This window comes from Gorilla gorilla, chromosome 1 (assembly GCF_029281585.2).
Source record: "Gorilla gorilla gorilla isolate KB3781 chromosome 1, NHGRI_mGorGor1-v2.1_pri, whole genome shotgun sequence".
In the NCBI taxonomy this organism is placed as follows: domain Eukaryota; kingdom Metazoa; phylum Chordata; class Mammalia; order Primates; family Hominidae; genus Gorilla; species Gorilla gorilla.
Genome location: NC_073224.2, coordinates 174,185,097 through 174,208,952, shown reverse-complemented (window position 1 = coordinate 174,208,952; position 23,856 = coordinate 174,185,097). Strand labels below are relative to the sequence as shown.

The 23,856-nt window shown below is 38.7% G+C and overlaps 1 protein-coding gene across 1 annotated transcript in view; it reads left to right on the top strand.

Moving 5' to 3' along the window:
* The first annotated feature begins 526 nt into the window (after positions 1 to 526).
* Positions 527 to 23,856, top strand: part of PDE4B (phosphodiesterase 4B) — a 582,824-nt gene continuing 559,494 nt past the window's right edge. The window contains exon 1 of the mRNA XM_055350106.1: positions 527 to 892. The gene's annotated coding sequence lies outside the window, so the exon portion shown is untranslated. The remainder of the gene's footprint in view (positions 893 to 23,856) is intronic.

Below are 23,856 nucleotides of genomic sequence, written 5' to 3'. Positions count from 1 at the left end.
CGAATGGGAAAGAGCGCGGGCGGCCGGGGGAGGGTGTGTAGTGGCAGACGGCCGCTGGGATTATGAATGGGGGCTGGGGGGCCGGCGAGTGTGGGGTTCAAACCAGGATTTTCGGTCCCTGGCTTTGGTTAGGCACGCAGGGCTGTGCGTAATCCTTCAGCTCTGGTGGTAAGGGAGATGCAGTGAGCCCGGCTGGGAGAGAGGGTTATTTTGCAAAACTCCCCTGGTACCGTGCCCGCGGAATATTGCAGGAGGTCTGTGAGGTAGGTGGGGGAAAAAATAACCTGGGAGGGCAATCAGGGAGAGGCCAGACGACTGGGGACGGCGTGCTTTGCACCCTAGAATTGACAGGTGGTGGCCTCAGCAGTTACAACCTACTACACAGCATCTCGTCCGTGCGATACGGTCACATTGTTATTCCCCGCACCCGGCTGAGGAGCGCAGCGCGGCAGACCAAGTGGCACCGGCGAGCTGTCTCTCTTCCGGGGGGCGGGGGTGGACAGTAGGGAGAGGGGGTTTAAAGGGCCAGAGGACGAGAGAAGAGCTGAGGGGCGCGTCGCCAGCGCCTGTGTCTCCCTGGCGCGGGTTCCCCAGGCTAGCCCGCTGGCCCGTCCGCGCGCGCGCTCCGCAGCCGCCCCCGGCCCGCGCGCCCCTTCCCGGGGCTCCTGGCCTTGCCTCAGCGGCTGCAGGCTCTTCGTCGCGGGCCGGGCTGCACGCGAGCGCCCTCCGGGCAGACTTTCGTCCCCCACCCCCGGGAGCGCGGAAGGCTCACTCGCAGCGCATGGTCTACCCGCGCCGGGCGGAGCCCCGGCGTCCAGAGCGCTACGGCCGCGGCGGTGCAGCAGAGGCGCCTCGGGCAGGAGGAGGGCGGCTTCTGCGAGGGCAGCCTGAGGTAAGGGCTGCCTAGGAGGCTGCGGGTTTATTTTTCCTCATTCTCTTACTTCATCACACGCTGAAGCCTCAATGGAGAGTGTAGGGTGCTGTGGGGCTGATGTGGGGCAAAGAGGGAATGGGGCCGCCGGGCCTGGATGGTCGTCTTGACGGCGTTATTGTCGCCCCTTGTAGGAAATCCACCAACCGGCCCCTAGCCTTTCGCCCTCATCTTCTCTGCTTTGGCTTCCGCCCTTGGACCTCTTGACAAGTCACTGGGGAGGAGAGGATGGAGAGAGGCTAAGGGAGGATGGAGAGAGGCAGAAGGATTCAGGGCTCGGAAGCCCTTGAGTAGGTGACGGATGGGCGCGCGGTGCCCAGTGATTGACTGCAGGCAGCGGGCGCGGAAGGGAACCTGAACTACCCAAGAGTTTGCTGGGCTGAGGCTCCAGGATGCTCCTGCGTGCCCTGGTGGCTGGGGCACCAAGGGGGGGGGCGCACTCAAGCCTCGGCATCACCAAGGCTCTGCCAGGAACTTTTGGGAAGCTTTGTCTGGTGTTTGGTGAGGGGGCTTGGACCTTTCTAAGCTACAGGAGTGTGTTGGGGAAGGAAGAGGCTCTCCTCCTTTCTCCTGTCACTTTCCTTCATGCCTACTCTCTTCTTCCATCTTCCTGTTTTGCCTCCTTCCTTCCCGTTTTTCGCAGGCCACCCTCCTTGTGCGGTACTTCAAACACAAATCGGAACCCACTATGGCCAACAGCTTTAAAGCGTGTATAAGGAGGAGCGCACAGAGGAATCGCTCTTAATTACAGTAGTTATATATATGTGTGTGTGTGTGTGTCTGTGTGTGTCACACACGTGCCTGGGATAATTTTTAGCAAGACTTTGAGACTGTCACCTAAAATTACATTGTACTTACATTAGGTTTACATCATAATTATATGATGCCACTGAACAGAAATGGTAACTCTATGCATTCTGCATCTTAGAACTGAGATATAACTGTTCTTTGAATCACATGCATCGTTTAATTTCAAAGATTTCAAGCTGCTGGAAAACTCTTGGCTAAGTTATAAGAATCAAAGGCACATTAAGCATAAAAAAGTAATAAAAGTCCAGATACTATTTTTATTAGTAGATCATACTCCCCCTTCGTTTCCTTTTGCCAAAAGCTGTTATTATACCAATTATATTCATAAAAACAAAACAAATTTGGAGATTTCAGTGTTTTTACCTACAACCTGAAGTGTAGGTAGGGGTCTGGAATTTATCTGTACACGAATTCACAAGAAGATAGATAAGGCCAATGATTTCACTGCAGGTAAAGGAAGTTGAGCTTCTTCTCTCTCAGGATACCTCATTTCTTGATATCCCAAGAGAGAAACCCCCTTAATGTCAATAAATATAACATTGGTCTCTTCAGCTCTTCAAATCAATACTTGTAGGACTTGACTGTAATATGTTTGCTGGCTGTTTCTATTCTTTTTCATTTTCTAAACAACAACGTGCCAATTTTGTTAATTTACAAAAAATAAGTAAGATTGTTAAATGGACTGGAATTTATGAGATGGCATGATCCATGCATTGAGGCTGTTTATCTATATGCCTATCATCTTTCTATTTTCCTTGTTACAGTTGGGAGCTAAACAATGTTGCAGTGTGTCTACTTGTATTTTTATCAGCTGATTTGCTTTTCAGTTTCTTTATGGCTTGACATATTTTGCAAAAATGAATTGTCTTAAATTTCTCTAGAGAGTAACCTGTTAGACATACTGTTTGGTTTCAAAATAGGACTGTTTTTTGATTTGAGGAATAAGAAATCAATCATACATGGTTTTCTGATCTTGGAGTCCTTTGCCTGTCTAGAGACAGGTATTTAACAGTAATAGGTACTGTGTATGTACAAATAAAGGCTTGTTTGATAAAGATACTGGACACAGAAATAATAATTCCATTTTGGTTTACAAATGCAATATTTAAAATTGTGAAGAAATAAAGAGTTCTAGGTTACTCCTAATATCTTACTTGACTTAATTTGGCTAAGGAGCAAGAGGTATATGAAGAGGTCTTCAGTTAGAAAGATTTGGGGGTTAGTAATTTATTATCATGTCATACAATTTCACTCGTTTCTATTTCCAAAAACCTTCAAGCAGCATAGTTTGGACAAGGTTTAGGATGTTGCTGACCACAAAACAAATGAGTTCCTTCAGGCACTGGCTATTGTAGCCACCATGTGGTAATACAGTGGACACTGTGATGTGCCAAATCATTCTTCAAGGAGGGACTTGTTGCCCCAGCTTCTGGGAGTGTGGTCAACAGATGGCCTTCAATAGTCAGACTCTTCAGGGATTGCCTGAGCTGTAGAAAGCTCCCTTGTCCAAGGTCACACCCCTTTCCAGCGCAGCTCACATCCAATGGCTGATCCATGTGGGAGTATAAAGGTTGGGCCATCGCAGCACAACTCTGGAAAACTCTGAAAGATCTTTCTAGCTCTGGAGCTCCCTGAGGGCTTGCATTGCAGCTCTCCTTCTCTCTTTGGTCCTTTCTGTTTCCTTCCCCATCCTTCCTCAGGTGTGGATAACAAGGCGATTCCCAAGAAAATAGGGCTTTGAACTTCATTTCAGAATTAGCTTGCCAGGGAAACCCACCTGTGACTATGTTCCTACCCCATACATTCATTTTGCCAGTTTTAATCCATTGGTCTTTTGAAATGTGGTGTTTCAACCATCAAATATGATATAGAAAATGCATATGTGGAAGGAATTTATAGTTGACAGTTTCTTTTTCTTTCAGCACTTGAAAAATGTTATGTCACTTCATTTCAGGCCTCCCTGGTTTCAATGAGAAATTTGTTGTTGTTTGAATTGATGCTCCCTTATACGCAATGCGTCATTTCTCTCTGGAGAGTTTCAAGATTATTTTCTATATCTTTATTTTTTGGAAGTTTGATTATGATGTGTTTTGGCATGAATTTCTTTTGGTTTGCTCTGTTTGGGATTTGATGAGGTTTTTAAAATGTAGGTTTGTCTTTCACCAAGTTGGGAGATTCTTAGGCATTATTTCTTCAAACACAAAAGTGTTTCAGCCCCACTGTCTTTCTTATCTCCTTCTGTGACTCTGATGATACGAAAGTTGGATCTTTTGTTGTTGTCCTACAAGACCCCGAGGCTTGGTTCATCATTTTTTTTTCTGGTATTTTCTCTTTGTTCAAATAGAAAACATTCATTGATCTGTTTTCAAGTTTGCTGATTCTATCCTCTGTCTTCTCTACTACGGAGCCCATCTAGTATTTTATTTTGATTACTATATTTTTCAACTCAATAATTTCCATTTGGTTCTTTTTGCAGCTTATGCTTATTTGAGACATTCTATTTTTTCATTTGTTTCTAGAGAATTTGTATTTGCTTGCTGAAACTTTTTTTTTTTTTTTTTTTTTTTGAGACAGAGTCTCACTCTGTCACCCAGGCTGGAGTGCAGTGGCATGATCTTGGCTCACTGCAGACTCTGCCTCCCGAGTTCAAGTGATTCTCCTGCCTCAGCTTCCTGAGTACCTGGGACTATAGGTGCGTGCCACCATGCCCTGGTAATTTTTTGTATTTTTAGTGGAGAAGCGGTTTCACCATTTTGGCTAGGATGGTCCCGATCTCCTGACCTCATGATCTGCCTGCCTCAGCCTCCCAAAGTGCTGGGATTACAGGCTTGAGCCACCGTGTCTAGCCTGAAACATTTTTTTTTTTTTTTTCGAGACGGAGTCTCGCTCTGTTGCCTAGGCTGGAATGCAGTGGCACTATTTCCACTCACTGCAAGCTCCACCTCCCAGGTTCACGCCATTCTCTGGCCTCAGCCTTCTGAGTGGCTGGGATTACAGGTGCCCGCCACCATGCCTGGCTAATTTTTTTGTATTTTTTAGTAGAGACGGGGTTTCACCATGTTAGCCAGGATGGTCTCGATCTTCTGACCTCGTGATCCGCCTGCCTCGGCCTCCCAAAGTGCTGGGATTACAGGTGTGAGCCACCGCGCCCGGCCAACATTTTTAGAATAAATGCTTTGTAATCTTTGTCACATAATTCCAACATCTGATTCACTTAATTGTTGGTGTCACTTGATTGTCTTTTCTCATTCAAGTTGTGGTCATACTTTGGACATTTTAGCTATTGTGTTAGAAGGCTCTGGGTTTCTATTTAAATCTTGTATTTTAACAGATAATCACTCTGTTTAGGGTAACACACAGATCCTGGCCTACTTTTGTGGGCAGTGGTTTCAATGACAATTTAATTTCTAGAGGCTTTGAGGTGCTGTTAGTCTGCCTGGTTTGTCTGGTGCTTCCGGGGCTCCCACTGAACGCTGCTGGTGCCACCTGAAGGGGAAGAAGAAGCCTCCCCAGGCCAGGCCCTGTTGTGCCTCTAGGTCAGGGAAGTGTCTCTAAGTGACTTTCAGCCTTGCAGAAATAAGGAGCATTCTTAGACCTGGAACTTGTGGCAGGATTCCTGGTGCCAGTGCTCTGAGGCCACCTAGTATTGTCAAATGGACCCCAGTTAGATGCAGACAAGGAATGAGCCTACCTAGATCATTTCCTACTACTAGGTTAGGAGTCGGGAGACTCTGGGCCTGGGTAATCTGCTGTTGAATAGAGAGTTGGAAGACATCCACTGCTCTATTGCTCTATTGTTCCTCCAGCCTAGAGGTCACTAAGCAGTCCATTTCCCTCTTGCCACCATTCTCAGTCCTCCTTGGGATGCCCCTTGCATTATTTTTATTTTTTAATTTTAAAAATGTTTAAAAATTTATTTATTTATTTATTTTTTGAGATGGAGTTTCGCTCTGTCACCCAGGCTGGGGTGCAGTGGTGCATCTCGGCTCACTCCAACCTCTGCCTCTCGGGTTCAAGCAATTCTTCTGCCTCAGCCTCCCAAGTAGCTGGGATTACAGGTGTGTAACACCACACCTGGCTAATTTTTGTATTTTTTTTTAGTAGAGATGGGGTTTCACCATGTTGGCCAGGCTGGTCTCGAACTCCTGACCTCAAGTGATCCACCTGTCTTGGCTTCCCAAAGTGCTGGGATTACAGGCATGAGCCACTGCACCCGGCTTTTTAAAAACACTCTAGTTTAAATCCTCAACCACATTATCCATTACTATCATTGAAAACACTAGTTTGATTGTATTTCCCTGTAATATATATCTGTTAGGTGTGGAGACACAGTTTAAACCTTAGTTCAAGATAGCTTATTTAAATTAAGTTAATTAATATTACTATAATTACAGAATTAAATGTCAAATCATACCCTGTCTGTAGAGTCTAAGACAAAAATCTTGGTATGTGACGTTTACTCTATGGAACATTTTTTTTTCAAGTTATCTTAATGCATTTGAAAAATATTAGTACTTCTTATTTATTGCCATCTTTGTGGGAAAGACTAAAAAATCCTTTATCCTGTGGACACTTTAACCTTAGAGAAAGTAAATGACATTATTTCCATAAGCAACTTGCTGATATTTTGAATGGATTAAGGAGCAGATACCAGGATTCTGTCTTTGGCTCTCCTAGTATATCACAGTGCTGACTCATAGAATTATGGCATTTTCAGAACTGAAAGTGATCTTAGAGATCACCTATTTCAACCTTATAGTTTTATATTTTAGAAAACTGACATGTTAAAAAGCCATAAGGAAATCTAAGTTCCTTCAGTTCAGTGATGGCAGGGCTTGTTTATTCTGAGTTCTTAGAATTTCCTAATTTGACATTTTCTTTAAGAAATCAGAATTGCCTTCCTTTGAGAAGGCTTATTAAAAATTTATTGTGAGGTATAATCTCTCAGTACCCCTTTTTTTTAACAAGAAAAACTACTTCAATAAGTTGGGAGGACATGATTTTTTTTAAATAAAAATAGGCTTGTTTGAAAATCTGAGGGACATATGGATTAATTATCCAGAAAAATGAACATATAGTCAAAAATTTGCATTCAATATTAAGTATTTATGGATTCCTAGGAAAGACCTCCAGATACTGTTTTGTGTTATACTCATGCATTAACTGTGGATTGTCTTTGTTGGGGAAAGTGATAGGGATAATGACTTATTTTATAGTCTGAGTCAGCCTTAAAGGCCTGTGGATGGTGGCAGTTGTCCTGGGCATGGTACATTGGTATGCTGCAGGATTTGTCTCCCTGCAGATTCTAGAGTGGCAGTAGGTGAGAAGGATGTAGCAGGACCAGCAGGTGTTCAAACAGACTGACTGTGTGAAATACAAACAGGCAACTCAGCCCACAGTTCTTGCTCTCTCCTCCCCCATAACACACACACATACACTTACAACATATATTAAGATTCCTTAGAAAGATTCTCCATCTGTTTCTTTCTGCTCTCACCTTCTTACTATATGGAGAAACAGTGTCCTTTTGAGATCATTCTTTTTCTGATAAGATTGCTTTAGTGGTCATTTAAAACCAATTTCACCTATATCAAATGTTAAGGGCTGAAAAAAGAAAGATTAAAGCAGCATCTGCTGTATATACTGGGGGGATTTTTCTAAGGGTAAAAACAAAAGCACATCCATGTTTTCCTTATATCATGGATTAAAAAAAAATTAAAACCATAGAATGATAATGACTGAATTCAGAGATCAGGAGGCAAGGCCAGTATTGAAATTACTTTTAAGCAGACTGCCTATATATACTTAAAGGAAGCTCCTATATACACTTCTGTGACTAGTACAACTCCCTGGATGAGAAATAAGACTGAATTGTTTTGCAGTGTCATGATGTGTACCAGAGTGAAAAACTCAATGCAGAAAAATGGGAATGTTGTACAAAAAGATATAACAGAATGAGGCAGTTTTTTTCTAGTTAATTTCCCTAGAAAGCACTTTGTAGGACTTCTATTTGCAAGGTTACACTTTAGTAACTGAATAAGTGAGGACTGGGAATTGGAAGTCCTGAGTTCCAGTGCTGCTATGCAATTTATTGGATCAGTGACATCCTGTGTGTAAGCCTAAGGGTATAAAATAAGGCCAGCTTATGATAATCTCTAAAGTTCTTTCCAGCATTATCATTTGGTGAAACTTCAGATTAGTGGATATTGTTCGACAAAACATTTGAGACAATTTGTGGTAGGCCCATGCAATTAAGTATTATCCGTAAGAAAGATCTCCAGGAAGTTAATATTTGAATTTGAAATTAGTATAATATCTTGATATGGTCAGAATTTGCAATAGTAAGAGTGGTCACGGTTGGGCTAAGACTATCCAACTATATGGGTATAGCACATAGCACAATTTGGGGAACAAACATTTTGCTGAAATGATAATGACAACGGTCATGATGCAAATATGGATGGCACTAGATTTAACTGGACGGAAGATGTGGTAGATACTGCAGATTGGCTGAATATCAATTCATCCCCTTTCTCTCTCATCTTCCTCTGCTATACAAGTTGGAAAGCAAAACATTCAATTTTCCAGCCTCCCTTGAAGGTAGCAATGGCCCCTATGACAAAGATTAGATGAAAGCTTCTGGGGAGCACTTCCCTTCTCGAACAAAGCTTCTTAAAACGAAGTCTGTTTCCCCTGTCTCTTACCCCTTCTTTCTCCATAGAGCATGGATGATTCTGTGAGTGGCCATCTTGCAAGGATAAGGAATAAATCCATAGGCTTAGGATGATGAAGTGGCAAAACAGATGTAGCTTGGATCCTCGGTGGCATTTTCAAGATGTATCAGCCCTGCACTGCCTACCTCCAGACTTACTATTCCATGAGAAAAATATAAACCCCTTAATTGTTTCTTCCACTATTTTGTTAGGTTATTTGTTACTTCCAGCAAAATACTTTTCCAACTGAATACATGAAGTAATTTTTAAGACTTCACATTTTACATTTTTGAAGGATAAAATTAGTGTCTACAGATCTATGTAATTACTGACCTTGGATATGAAACTTAGGGTACTTTGTACCAATACTTTCATTTTGAAGAAGTTTGGGTGTGAAAATTTTGGATAATTTGTATAATTTTCATCTTATTTTTCATTGCACGAAGAATAGCATGAGACTTCAAGAGTCTCTGTTTTGCATTGCTTAGAGAATAGTTCAAATTTTATTCAATGGGTAAAATTTATATTAAGAAAACTCTTTCTGTGAGTCATACCTCCTACTTAGCCATACTCTTTGGTAAGATAGGGATACAGCTGAAGAATACCAATGAGTCTTGAAAATAATTGTTTTCCCCATTTGGATTATAGGCAAAATGTATAGCAAAGTGGGTTTCCCTCTTTACTATTTAATGTGAGTTTGTTTCCACCAAATTTCTTCTGACTTCACACTGTCACAAACTGAGAAATACTTTAAAAGGAGGAGTGTAAAGGTGAAAGAAGGTTGGAATTTGCAGTACGTGGATATAAAAGATGGAAAATAATTTTGTGCATATGACAAGGAATCTACAGACTCTCCATTTGGATTTGTCTGACTTAGTGCAGGGAATTAATTTTTGCTTTAAGCCGTGTGATAAGAGAAAAAGAAGGATTCAATTGGGATATGTTGATAATATTATAGCAGTTAAGATTGCATTCATTTGGGAGTAACCAATAATTTGACATACAATGCTACAACCAGCAAGAAGTTTATTTTTTTTACACAACATAAAGTGTCAGCAGGAAGATAGTTCTTAATAACCGAGGAAACTATGAAGGAATTGGGCTCCTTCTTGCTTTTGACTCCACTGTAATTAATGTATGTCTTTTATTCTCCTGGTGAAAAGACAGTTAATAAAGCTTCCAGGCATGACATCTGTACCACAGGCAGGTAGAGGTGGCCAGGCACGAGGCACACAGCAGCTGAGTCAGTCCTTTTTAATAAGGAAAATATTAGCTTCCTGGGAAGTTGCATCTGGTAGACTTCTAATATCTTATGCACCAGAACTATGTCAATGGCCATACCTAAGTACAAGGAATTATGAGAAATAGTTTGTTTCTGTTTTAATTGTTGTCTGGAAAAATGGGTACCTCCCCCAAAATGTCAGGATTCTGTTATATAATGAAAAAAGGGAGAATAGATATGGGGTAGGAAACCACTATTGTCATTGCATATGAAAATATTTTACAGCTTTTAAAATATTTGCAGTGTTGTCTCATAAATTTGTAATCTGGAGATTTCTTAAGCTATGATAGTTTAAAATGGTTATAAATTTTTATTTGCCTCATTATCTAATGTTTTTCAATCAGTTGTCATTGTGTCAAGAGAGCTGACTGATACATGAAACTGAGTGATAGTATTGCTATTAAGGGAATTATAAGCAAAAAAGTCACAATTTCCTTCTACATTAATGATGACATATATAAGTGTGAAATTCTGAGAAATCAGATAGTGACACTATTATGTACTATTATGTATTATTTATTTATAAAATGTATTTGTGTACTATTTATTTATAAAATGTTATGCTTTTTTGTTTTCCCTAAATTTTTAATGACATATATTAATATTATCCAAGAGCAAATATATTTTTTAAGAGAATAAAATAAACTTGGCTTAATCTCAGCATTTCTACTTTGCTATACTCATTCAAGATATTGACAAAAATATTCTTCATAATTGAGGGTTTATTCTCCAATTGATGTAGGCACTCTACTTAGAAGCTGTTTATCCACATCAAGGCTAATGGATTTCTTTTTCTAGTTAGTTTTTTCACATTAAAATAGGGAGAGGCAACTGTTCTCACCACACATCAAAAGGATGTTATAAAGACAAATGAAATAATGGATGTGAAGTGCATTATTCGCTCTAAAAGGTGTTATATAAATTCTATAAATAGTATTATTAATGTGTAAACAAGATGATGGGTGATCATTTCCAAAAGTGAGTATCATAACCAGGAATTTTGAGTGTGGTCTTCAATACAAGTTTTTCAAAGAGAACAATAAAAACAACATATTCTTAAGTTCTTGCATTGAAATATCAGTGGTAAACCTCACTGTGAGGGGAAGAGAATGTACAGAAAGAGCTTCAAAGCCAGGCAATTTCTTGAATAATGCAATATAGTAATAGATTTTGCCCAGATATAAAAAGTCCTTTGGGTCTCTTAAATGGTTTGTGAGATGGGAAAACTCGGATTAAAATGTACGATTCCAGTGCTGGAAATAGAATCTTAAATCTAGAATGGAACTTCCAATGCCATATCTTGGAAACAATGAGGTTCTGCTTTACTAAAAAAATCTTCAATAAAGGCTTTTGTAATACTGTCAGTAAAGGTTTTTGTCAGCCCTTTGGACGCCAGCTTTTATTTCTTGAAAAGTAAATTTTAAATAGGAAGTTGTTCCTTATTTCTAACCATGGCAAATGTCATGCTTTCTATGTGCTGGTCACTAGGGAAAGTGAGTTGTATGATATGCTGATAATGCTTGACTTTGAGCCGGGGAGCAAGGCTTGTGTCTTAGTTTTGTCACTAACTTAATTGTGTAACTGGGAAAATTATTCAATTGTTTCATGTAAAGAAACAGTCTTTAAACTACATCATTTTCCTCTTTAGGCTTTTTAGGCATGCTTAGGGGACTTGTCTAAAGGAGGTCGTAGGGGAAAGTCACACCTCTGTGGGAAAAATACTGGGTCGCTTTCATGTCAAATTTATGGTGATGAGTGTTTACATGAAATTGTCATGTGAAAAGTGATCTGCAAATAAGTACAAGGAAGGAAGCTTTGCTTTTTTCTGTGCTTTATGCTCTTGCTTGATTTGTTGAAGATCGATGCTAATGTGTGGGGTTCCAAGTGGCGTATGCTAAAGAGACAGTAGCTAAGAAGGAACAAAGGTGGTTAGTTAAGGAGAGCATGTCATACTTTGTAAATCAGATTGTCAACATTATTTTATCTCTTTTTGCTTTACCCCAAGTCATTAGAAAGTCTTGTTTAATTGTCTTGGCTGTCTTATGAAAATTAAGAGGGAGGTTAAATTCAGGCAAGTGTTTTGGACAGGAAGTAGTTCCCCTTGGCCTAAAGCACTGTGGTAGTAGCAGTAGCAGCAATAATTAGAGAGTAGGGAAGTATCTTAAGAGAAGATAGGGGAGAAATTAAGAGGGGAATAGGGGAATTGTGGCTGCCAAACACCACTAGAGGTCCAGCTGTCATTTTCCAAATGGATAATTTTCTTCCACTGTGCATGACAGAAATATATTTCTTGGTCATGTAATGATACTGAGCTATTCCAGGTGGGCTGGGAGGGGGAAGTGGGAGCTCTCTGACCTGCTGTTTCAGGTGAGTCGTGTCGTGGCTGCTCTGCTTCTTGTAGTCACCCAGGGACCTTAGAGTAGAGGCGCTTATTTTTAAAAATTCCTTAATTAATAGACTTTATTATTAATTTTAATTGATACACAATATGTGTACATATTTAAGGGGCACGTCTCTTTTTCTTGGGGGGTGGGTGGGGGGTGGGAGGACTGAATCTCACTCTGTCTTCCAGGCTGGGGTGCAGTGGTACGATCTCGGCTCACTGCAACCTCTGCCTCCAGGGTTCAAGTGATTCTCCAGCCTCAGCCTCCCGAGTAGCTGGGATTACAGGTGCGCACCACCAAGCCTGGATAAGTTTTATATTTTTAGTAGAAACGGGGTTTTGCCATGTTGGCCAGGCTGGTCTCGAACTCCTGAACTCAGGTGATCTACCCACCTTGGCCTCCCAAAGTGCTGGGATTACAGGCGTGAGCCACTGCTCCTGGCCAGGGGCATGTCTCTTTTCAGTACATGGATTTCAAAGATGTCATGATCAACTCCATTCTGACAGAGCATGGTGGAGAAAGAGTGGATGAATATTATGGTGTCCTGGAAGAGGCACACATCCTTTATATTTATATTATTGTTTAGAACTCAGTCTTATGGCCAAACCTAATTGAAAGAGAGACTGGGATATTTTATCGAAGCTGTGTGTCCAAAGAAAAGAAAGCAGATATTTTTGTGGATAGCTAATAGTATCTGCAGTACAATCATTGTGCAGTTTTTTTTTTAAACCTCTTTCCTACAGCAGATTCCTTTTTTCCTGATTTCTATATCTTCCTGTTTCTTGGTTTAATCTTTTGTATTGATAGGTGGAGCATATCTTCCAATATCTTCCTAAGGAAGAGTATTTAAAGGTAGAACTTTTTAAATGTTTTACATCTGGAAATGTTTTTCTTCTGTTTTACACCTTGTTGGATGTAGAATTCTAGGAAGCCATTTTACTCAGAATTTTGAAGGCATATTTCCATGTCTATTGGCTGTCATTTTAGCCATTAAGAAGTTTGATGCTATTTTGAATCTTGATCCTTTAAATGCGAAGTCTTTTTCTCATTTGAAGCTTTTTAACATCATCTGATTCTCCTTGAAAATTTTGAAATTTCAAGATTATGTACCTGGGTGCAGGCCATTTCTAATTTTGGTGGGGGAACTCAGTGGGTCTTTTCTTTCTGGATACTGTACTCTTCTTTAGTTCTGGAAGTTTTTCTTCTATTATCAATTTTATTAATTCTGAAGTCAATTTTCCCCCATTATTTAACATCTTAGATCAACATGCACCTTTAATCGATGGTGTCTTATAAAAGCCAGATGTCAATCATGACTTGGTTGTGTAAAAAACATTCTATTGACACCTTCTGACATGACATTGAAACAAGTGCTAACATTAGCACTATATTAGTGCTAAATTATTTCATTTGGTTTTCTTGGTTCTGTTTTCTAGAATTTCTATTACTTCTTAGTGATACATAAAATAATGCTTGTTTTTGATTGTAAGGTACACAATTATTTTATGTATGACTAAGAAAAAATACTAGCAATGAAACTGTAAACAGTGTTTTCTAATCACTTACACAATTAATTTTATTTTTATTGAAAGAACATGCTTACACTAAATATAAAATATATGATATATTTCTCCCATGAATGCATAACAAAAGAACACATACTAAAATAGCTTAGATGAGTTGTTCTAAAAACTGATTCACTTTCAGAGTTTTAAATTCACATTTGAATCCGTCTCTTCAGAATCCTGAGTCACTAATATCTGTGTTTATCCATGCAGTTCCACTTTATGTACCATCAGTAGAGCTGGTCCTGAAAAGACGCTTAGCAATTATGTTGATCGAGCTTGCCTTGTGATTCCTGCTTTGGGGATGTTGTTAAACATGCTTGATTCCCCACTGATCCTATCTCTTCATTACAGGTATATGATTTCTAGATGTTAAAGGATGCTCCATTATTGTTTCTTAGATTTCCTTGTGACCAAACTCTCATTACTGCTATCTCTCTGACGGCAATTGTAAAATACTGTCAATTGTAGGGCGTATCCTGATTTCAGGGCTGTAATTGGAAAATATACATGGTATTTAGATGTTGAGCCATCAGGATTAATCCTCTAAAAATTTCTTATCTTTTAAAAACAAATTTTCTTTTACATATTACATATTGTTCTGTGTATAGTTACTCTTCTACTGTGTACCTTAATTGCAAGGTAAAGAGAAACTTGAATTTTCTTAAAGTGAAACAGAAATGGCAAGAATCCCTGGGGTCCTTTTACCTCTAACAGCAGCACATCTGCTAGAAAACTCACCTGACCTGGGAGATGATCAAATCATAAAGAGAACCACATTTGTGATTCAGGCACCCCTTTGCAGGTGCCTCAGAGAATCATGTCTAGAAGCAGTGGGAAACATTTCTCCAGCTGTCCCTCTGCATAGATTCACAGATTCACAATTATATTATACACATCGTTCTATAACTGCATGTATTCACTCAAAATTGAGTAAAAAAATTGATTTCTCGCATCATTGTGAAGGGCTGCATTGTATTCTATTGAATAAGTGTACTATGCTTTATTGAATCCATTCTCTAATGATGAATATTCAAATCACTTTCATTTTAATTATTGGAATTTACCAATGCTTTAATAAGTATCCCAGTATAAATGTTTGGAATTGTTGAGTTAAGGGCTATACACAATTTAAAGGCTTTTTGACATAAACTTTTCTTGCAGAAAGTGTATACCAATGTATGGTTTCACCAACTGTCGATTGTAGTGCCAGTTTCCTCCTATACCTCTAATCCCATTTCCTCATATCCCTCTAATTCTCGATTTTGTCAAGTCATTGGTCAATGTGAGGAGAGAAAAACGGTCTCTTGGCTATTTTCAATTGGTTTTCTTTAATTACTCATGAGCCTAACGAACTTTTCAATGTGATGTGGTGTCCTCTGAGAGAGAAAGCAGCTGCCCAAGTAGGGTTGGAGCGGGCAGGGCAGCTGGAGTGGCCCCTTGGTTGGTGTCAGTAGAAGGTATCTGTCAGGAAAGGAGTAGTTACTGCTTTGGAGACCTGGAAGGTTTGGAGAACTCTGTGATTTAAGCCCTTTAGCCTTCATGGAGATCCTTTTTGTTACCTTCCCAAAGTAGCTGGATGCCTTTCAGGTTCCACAGTTGTTGTTACTTTGACCATAGTGTCTGCGTGAATACAGAGCATCGACCTCTAGACTGTATAATCCTCATCTAGTCCCAGAGACAGGATGGCCTAGGGGCAATAAGTAGGTGAAGTGTAAGTAGGGCTTTGAGTCAGTGAGGATTAAAGGGAGTGTTGGGTCCATCAAGTAGGTAGACAAACACTTTTTTTTTTGAAGCAGACTCTTGATCTGATGCCCAGGCTGGAGTGAAGTAGTACAATTCTAGCTCACTATAACCTTCAACTCCTGGGCTCAAGTGAACCTCCTGCCTCAGCCTCCCAAGTAGCTAGCACTACAGGCATGCACCACCACACCTGGCTAATTTAAAGAAATTGTAGAGACAGGGTCTGGCTACGTTGCCCAGGCTGGTCTTGAACTTCTGGTCTCAAGCAATTCTCCTGCCTCAGCTTCCCAAAGTGCTGAGATTACAGGCATGAGCCATTATCCTCAGCTGGAAGAGCATAAATGTTTGAAGGCAGACAGTATAAGGCATAGTGAGGGAATAGTAAGTCTAGACAATTTTCCACATAGGTGAGGAATGGGAGGACGTGTTTGAAAGGTGGGCTGAGATCACACTGTGAACTTTGAGCATATGAAAGTGAGTTTTAGGAGGGGGATCTTTATCTTAATGGCAGTGGGGGCCCTCTGAAATTTTTGGAATTCTGATGTGGTGGGACCTGACAAGTGTCATGTAGTAGGAAATTTAATAGCATTGGAAAGCATTGGAAATGAATGTGGGTAGTACAAAAGGTTTCTATGTGTATCCTGTACTTGGTAAAGGGTAGAACCTTTTCAGTTATGGCTGATTTGTGTTTAGAGGGACATATAATCAGTTGAATGCTTCTAGTACATGATTGTTGTTATTTTCTATTTCTCAGAAAAAGACAACTTAAAAGTAGCTCATTTTTTGGACACACAGGTCAGGCTTTTAGAATATGTTTAGGTTTTAACAGAATAACAGAAAGTGGAATTGTTTTTCGAACATGTTATGTGGTGTGTGGGTAGATATTTAGTCTTTAGAAATGCAAAATGGGCTGGGCGTGGTAGCTCATGCCTGTAATCCCAGCACTTTGGGATGCTGAGGCGGGTGGATCACTTGAGGTCAGGAGTTCGAAACCAGCCTGGTCAACATGACAAAACCCCGTCTCTACTAAAAATACAAAAATTAGCTGGGCATGGTGGCACGGGCCTGTAATCCCAGCTACTTGGGAGGCTTAGGCAGGAGAATTGCTTGAGCCTGGGAGGCAGAGGTTGCAGTGAACTGAGATTGCACCACTGCAATCTAGCCTGGGTGACAGAGTGAGACTCCATCTCACTAAAAAAAAAAAAAAAAAAAAAAATTGCAAAATGAATTCAGAAGATGCATCAAAAACAACCTATAGAATTGCCATGAGATTGTTAGCTTTGCCAAATGACAGCAAACATATAATTTCAAATAGAAAATACACTCATTAAGCCATTTAGACTAGTGAAGTTATATGTGTTATATTTTATATTCCATTTGTATATGGACTCATTTTTCATATTGAAATATTAGCATAAATGAGGAGATCTAAACACTGCCTTCATTTGATTGGGAAATTATCTTAAGTACATGATATAGGATATTTAAAGAGGCTTTAGCATTCATAGCTTGGAATTGGACAGTTTATGGTTATTTTCTTATTTTTGTTGAAATTTAAACTGCACTTTCTGAAATAGCATTTATTATACTTTTAGATATCATCTGTCTTGACTAGGAAGTCAGTCACTGAATGAGTAATTTTGTTTCTGGTATTACTGCCTGACAAACTGATTTTCGGAGATGGTCATAAAAGCAGCATTAATGATCATTTTTAGAGATAGAATGACAAATATCTTGATAAATCATGCCTTGTGCTTAACTTATTTATGAATAGTTTCTGCTGTGGATCTTTTTGGTGCTCTTAAAATGCAGTTAAATTTGTAGTTCAAGAATTGAATTTTTATTCTTCCAGTAATTGCAGCCAAGGGCTGCACTCTCTTTCAGCCTAGATAAGCCACAGTGACATTCCTAGGCCAAAAGAAGGATGCTTGTTGAAAGCTGGTGGGCAGTGAAAAGGACAGGCAGTGTATAGCTTCCCTTTCAAATGCAGAAATAGGGCTTCTCCAAGGTGGAGTGTTGATAAATTATGGGATATTCCAAAAGTCCTTAGTCCACACTTTCTGCTCTAGCAAAGGTAATTTTTGCTATTTATTTCGACCTCAGTACCTTTATAAAGATTTTGTTTTTTCCTCTGGAGGAAGGTAACTAATATTTATTGAGCACTCACCATGTGCCAAGCATCTTAGGAAATGCTTTAAATGCAGTCTCATTTAATTCCTACTATTACCTTGTGATGAAAGCATTATTATACTAATTTTGAGGATGAAAACATTAAGCCTCAGCCAAGTAATTTGCTTAAGTTTATATAGCGAAGGATGACTTGTTTTTTTCTTTCACCAACCCAAAGTCTATACTTTTTCTAGTGCCTGCTTAAGACTCAGTATGTTAAAACTTTAAAAATATTTATTGAGAGTTTTAGTATGTTCCAGGTATATAACTTAGATATATTTATTTTCATTTTAAAGATGAAGAAATGGAGAGGTTCAGATTAATACTTTTTTCAACATTACACAGAGCCAGGATTCAAACTTAGGTCTATCTGACTCCAAAGCCTATGCTCTTACCTACCACATTGACTTGTAAGACTTTTTCTTAAAGGGTTATATTTTTAAATTATTATTAATATTTACAATTATTTTCTATTTAATTCTTTTCTTAAGTACATAAATGCCATAAGTGCTACCCCCTTTTCATGCAAATATAGTGAGTTAATGTGGAGGATCTACTACTAAATGCCTTTAGGATTCTGCTAAACGCTTCGAATACATTAGGGTTTCTCAACCCCAATGCAATTGATACTTTGGGCCAGATGATTCCCTGTTTGGGAGACAGCCTGTCTCGTGCATTGTAGGGTGTTTAGCAGCATCCCTGGCCTCTACCAACTAGATGCAAACAACACTCTCTTTTCCCCCTACCCAGCTGTGGCAACCAAAAATGCTTCAGACATTATCCAGTATCTTTTGTCAGAGAGGAAATCACCTGAAGTTGAAAACTAATGGTCTACATTATCTCATCTTATCCTTAGAACACCCCATGAGGCTCATATCATTATGATCTCAGCTTTACACAATAAGAATAACTTGCTCAGGGTCATATGCTGAGAAATAGTATCTTCAGGGCTCAAATTGAAGGCTTGCCTATGACTTTGGACTAATTTTTGTTGTATTTCATGGACTATGTCTTGTCTTCAAACTTAACTTGAGCATCCTCAAGGCTTGGCTATGTCAGATTCTCCTTTTTCTTTTGCCCCAAGGGCACCTAGAAAAGTACTTAATACCCAGCTGTGCTTTGGCAGATGTTCATTAAGCAAATGACCCATTTTATGTGGGTCATATTTAAATAAGCATATTTTAAATAAAATAGAGCTGAATGCAGTAATTAAGAATCAGACACATCACAGGTTTACATCTCATTCCTGCCATTAGTTATAGGATCATGGAAAAATTTTTGACCTATTTGATTTCCTCATTTGTTTGTGACTAATAATCCCTCCTGTGGATAATGTGAGGAGTGAGTTAACATATAAAGTCATCTAGCATAGTACAAGACACAAGGTTACAAAGTTAAGTACATGATAGCTACTAGTAATACAAATAATATTAATATTAATGATAATAAGGTGGCTTGGATTTTCTCTTTATATTATGACATAATTTACATATACTTTTATTTCAATAAATTTAGAAAAAAATTTCTTGTCTGCCTAAGACAACTTGAAAGCTGCTGTTTCATTAACGTTAAATAAAAATTACATAAAATATAAAATATACAGAAGGTAAATGAGGAAATTAGGGGGAAAAAGTAAAGCCAAACAAACAAACCAAAAAAACCCCAGGACCATTAAAGGACAAAATTAACGTATTGTAGTACTGAGGTTTCAGCGAGGAATTAAGCTTAGTTCCTTTCATTTCACTAAAGAAATTTTAACCCTTGTGGTGGCTCAAGGGCTAGGGCTTCTTTTGGCTTTGAGAGCAGATGAATTGACTCATCCCTGACCTCAGCCCTCAGCCTTCTGCTGATTTGGCATCTCTAGCTTCCTTCCCCAAGGTCTGACCTTTTGCCTCATTTCCTCTGACTCATTTTTGGGTTCTGTTCTTGGCTTTCAGTTTCTGCCCTGAGAGTTCCTTTTCTAAGTTTCTGGGTCCTCTTGTAGGTTAGTTACTCACTTGTTTCAGTTTCTCTGCTGGTCTCCTTCTTAGGGTATGGCCCTCCATGCTCTGCCACACCTGGGTTGCATCAGCTGCTCAAAGGCAGCATTTCTCACCTGCTGCTGCTCTCCCTGATCCAGGGCCAACTTGGACAAATCCCTTCCAAATGTAATTGGCCATAATCATGTAGGTTTTAACTATAGGTTGATGGCATTAAATTTCCAAGACAGTAAAATGTCAGGGTGGAAATTCATTGTTTTTAGATACTGGAGGGACTTTCTGTGTTTTAAATGCCTCTCAATTATTTTTTTCATCCATTGGCACACTTTGGAATGTTAATATTTGTAGTAAATACTGAACTACATAGATAATGCTGTTTGTGGTTCTAGGAATTACATGCCTATCCTAGGGACTGAGGGGATGACTGTCTCAGCCTCCTGTATGGTATTATGTATAGAAATGCACTGGTTGAGAAGCTCTATTCTAAAGTCTCCATGAAAACACAAATAGATAGCACTGGGCAGGGGTTGGGAGAGAGTATAACACCTTAAACAATTATTCTCTAGCTTCTTTATTTCTATTTGCCTGTCAACTGCTTTCTAAGGGTCCTAGACAGCCCTGGAAAAGTTGCCCCAGGAATACAAAACCTTAAGAACGAAGATAAGGACACTAAAGTTTCTGTAGGGGCTGGAGAGGGAATACCTAAATCTATTCTAAGACATGTTGGGAGATACTAAAACTGGAACGAGATTGGGAACAGGCAGAGAGTTAGGAGGCTACTGAGGGAGTTCAGGAATGAGGTATTGAGGGTTTGGTTTATTAGCTGCTCACCTGTAGAGGAGTGAGTCACTTATTTAAATTCATACAGAAAATATGTAAGCATATATGGTGGGTTGGTTGTTAATACTTTGTCAAATGCATGCCACTTAACTAATCGTGGGAGGTCACTATAATTACCATTTAGATGTGAGAGGTATACGGAAGGAGAAAGAAGTCAACAATAATATGCAAGTTACTATTTTAATTAATTGGGGGAATTGAATTGCCATTCACTAAAGAAAGACTAAGAAAAAGATACAGTTTTGCTGGGGGAGATGGCATGTTGAGTTCTGAACGTGCAAGTTTGAGATATTTTTGCAATATAAAATAATACCTATCTGAAAAGTATTTGGAAGGTGGTCTGGAACTCTCAGGAAAAAGCCAGATCAGAGTAAACAGATTTTAGAAGTGAACAATATAGAGATCTATACATTTTCATTGTGGGCCCTGGAAATCATATTCAAAATAGTATGAAAAATGTTGTGTGCCAGTATAGTTTTTCTGAGGAGGGGGTCCTCTATAGTTTCAAAGAATCACTGCTACAGATAGATGAGATAGGTAAATTAAGACCTTAATGGCAAATGGGCAGAAATTATGATTTTTAAAGTAAAAGAGGAAAATGAATCAAGGATAACTTCAGGGTGTTTTTTTCTTTGGCAGCAGTGCAAGAGTAGGAGAAGAAATTGGTTTGTGACGCTGTGGGGTTAGAAATACTGAGTTTGAATTAGAATGTAGCTTTGAAAAATAATGTGTCCAATAGGCAGTAGGCACTGCGGCAAAAAAAAAAAACAGTTGAGAGATCTGGAATATAGATTTGTTTGTCTTCACTGTTATGCTGATAATAGAAGCCCTGAGTGTATGTGAGCTTTAAGCCAATTATTAGACTAAAAAGAGAACAGTGAAGAAGTCCAAGTTTTGAGCTTTGGGTATTACCCAGAGTCGAGAGCCAGGTGAACAGAAGGGCTGGGGCACTCTGGGCACTTGACAGAAAATTCAGTCGTGAATTGACTACAGCACATTGCTTGCCAAAGCCTTGCCCGAGGCAGCTGCTGGTTGATGGAAACAGCTCAGGGTGTGTGTCAGCACTCTTCCTCTAGCTGGCTGGACTGGTAGTCTTCAAATCCTTTTGCTCCCTCATCCTTATAACAATATTTAAGTCACATCATCTTATTATATGTACATGTGTTTAGATGCTATAGAATATGTGAAAACAGAAATTTATGAAGATGAAATACATTGATAAAAGATGAATGTAATATATATATTCTTATAACCAATGGATTATTTTGTGCACCTTCTATAATGCTTTTTTTAAAAGAAACTTTATTGAGATACTGCTTAAGTACAATAAGTTAAACTCATTTAAAAGGCTACTATTTAATGACTATTGACAAATGTGTTCAATTACGAAAACACCACAATCAAGATATTTCCATTACTCTCAAAAGTTTCCTGGTGCCTCCTTGCTGTCCATTCCTTTCTCCAACCCATCCTTTGGCAAACACTGATCTGCTTTCTTTCACTGTGAATTAGTTTTAGTTGTTATAATTTTATATAAATAGAATCATATAGTATCTACTTTTTTTTGTTTCTGTCACTCAAAGGGTGCTTTTTTTTTATTGCTGTATGGGATATAGCAAAATGTCTTTATACATTTACCTGTTGATTGTCATTTAGGTCGTTCCCAGGTGTGAACTATTACAAAAATACCAGCTACAAATTTTTTTTTTGTATAAGTTTTTGCATGGATATATGTTTTTATTTGTCTTGAGTAAATACCTAGTTATGGAAAAGCTTGATTTTTCTAGGTAATTAGAAAGTGCTTGGCTATGCAAAAATTATTGCATTTCCCAGCAAAGGTGTGTTCATTAATTCTTCATTCAACACACATTTTATTTATTTATTTATTTATTTATTATTATTATACTTTAAGTTTTAGGGTACACATGCACAATGTGCAGGTTAGTTACATATGTATACATGTGCCATGCTGGTGTGCTGCACCCACTAACTCATCATCTAGCATTAGGTATATCCCCCAGTGCTATCCCTCCCCCCTCCCCCCACCCTCAACACACATTTTTAAGCAAGCATAACTTGTGCTTTAAGAGCCAACATAAATATTACATCTCTGCTTTTGAAGAAATTTAATTTAAGATATATAAATTTGGAAGCCATATATATGATTAAGTTGGTGTTTCAAGTCACAAGACAACACAATTATTTATCAAATGGTAGTTCAGTTTGGGAATAGAAATTGAGTACTGTTGGCTCTCTAAGTGAGAAAAAAATACAACCAAAATTAAAAATTAAACTGAGAATAAATGCAATATGGTATCCTGGATTGGATGCTGGAATGGTATAAGGACCTTAGTGGAAAAATGGCTGAAGTGTCTATGGAAATTCTGTACTATCTTTACAACTTTTCTGTAAATTTAAAATGATTTGAAAATAAAAAAGTTTATTTTTTAAAAAAGGTTCATTGAGAAACCAATTGTAAAATTAGGAGTTTCTGCTCAATAAAATTTGTCCTGAAGCTAAAAAAATTTAGACTGAACTAAACATTTGATCATATATGACAAAGATACATTGTTATTAAATAAAATGCACCAATCAGTCAATAATAACAATCCTAATCTCCTCAAAGAATATTGGACAAAGTATATAAAAGCAATCAGTAAAATGATTCATACATATTGCTATATAAGGAAGGAGCCATATTCACCTGCCTCAAGTTTTTACATAAAAGGACTTCAGCTACAGTACCTTGTTCCGTTTCCTCATTTCTGACTCCATCCTAAGCTAACTGATCTTAATAGTTGGTGAGAAAAAAATAACAACTGCTTGGCTCGGCTCTTTCTCAATTTTCTCTTTTCCTATAGATGCACCTCAGCTGCTTGTGTTTCAGTTTTAGAAGAATCTTGGAAGGTCCAAGTGTTATCAAAAGTCAAGTATTCTTTTCTGATCAGCCTAAACATTAAGAAAGCTATTTTTTAAAATCAGTGTGATTCCTGTTTCTGTTTTTAGTGATTATTAATGCAGTGTGTGTGTGTGTGTGAGTGTGTATGAGAGAGAGAGAGATAGAGAGAGAGATTTGGTTTTGGGGTGGGGTGGTGAGTACAATTAATTATCTCAACCCCTGACAGCTAATAAACGCTTGAAGATATACTAATTCTCCATAGTAACCAAATAAGTGCAACTTAAAGCAAGGTTGCTGCTACCGAATTGATAATTCATAAAAGGTTTCAGAAGGAAAAATAGCCAGTTTTGAAGAATTTTTAGTGAAAGGACCTTTAAACTGTGAGTAGAAATATAAATTGGTACAATTTTCCCCAAAGGCAAATTGGCAATTTGTATCAATAACCATAAAATGGTTCATACTCAATTTTGATTTTATGATAAAATCTATGGAAGCAATCACAGATTTCATCACAAAGATTTATAAACAAGGATGTTAGTCA